We start from the raw sequence: 488 nt of genomic DNA, 5'->3' as shown, positions 1-488 counted from the left end.
CGGGGGGCCTCGGGGGGGGGCTGCTGCCACAGGACACGGGGCGCCTCTGGGGGGGCTGTTGCTGCGGGACACGGGGAGGGGGACTCTAGGGGAGCCCTGCAGTGGTGGGACATGGGGGGCCACTCGGGGGCCCTGCTGTGGCAGAGAGGGGGGTGGCCCCTGGTGCAGGCATGTCCCCAGGGACCCCAGAGCCCAGGAGAGCCGCTGGAGAGCCTCAGTCCTGGCCTTGCCTGGCCCAGCCACTGCCCCCTGGTGGCCCTGGCAGGTGGCTCTGGGTGCAGTGAGGGGCAGAGGGGGACCTCCCTGAAGAACTGGCCTGGGACCCCCCACCCCCACCCCAGCCCATTCCCGAGGCTTCCCCGCAGCCTGCTGACCGGCCCTCTTCTGTGACCACAGAGCTCCGACCTGGAGGACAGCTCACCCAGGAGCTCCCAGGAGGTGAGTGCACCCCCCCGGGGCGGGCTCCCGGCCACAGCCTCCACTGGACC

The sequence above is a fragment of the Myotis davidii genome, unplaced genomic scaffold (assembly GCF_000327345.1).
Source record: "Myotis davidii unplaced genomic scaffold, ASM32734v1 scaffold609, whole genome shotgun sequence".
In the NCBI taxonomy this organism is placed as follows: domain Eukaryota; kingdom Metazoa; phylum Chordata; class Mammalia; order Chiroptera; family Vespertilionidae; genus Myotis; species Myotis davidii.
The sequence above is the reverse complement of the archived record's forward strand: the minus strand, read 5'-3'. Positions refer to the sequence as shown.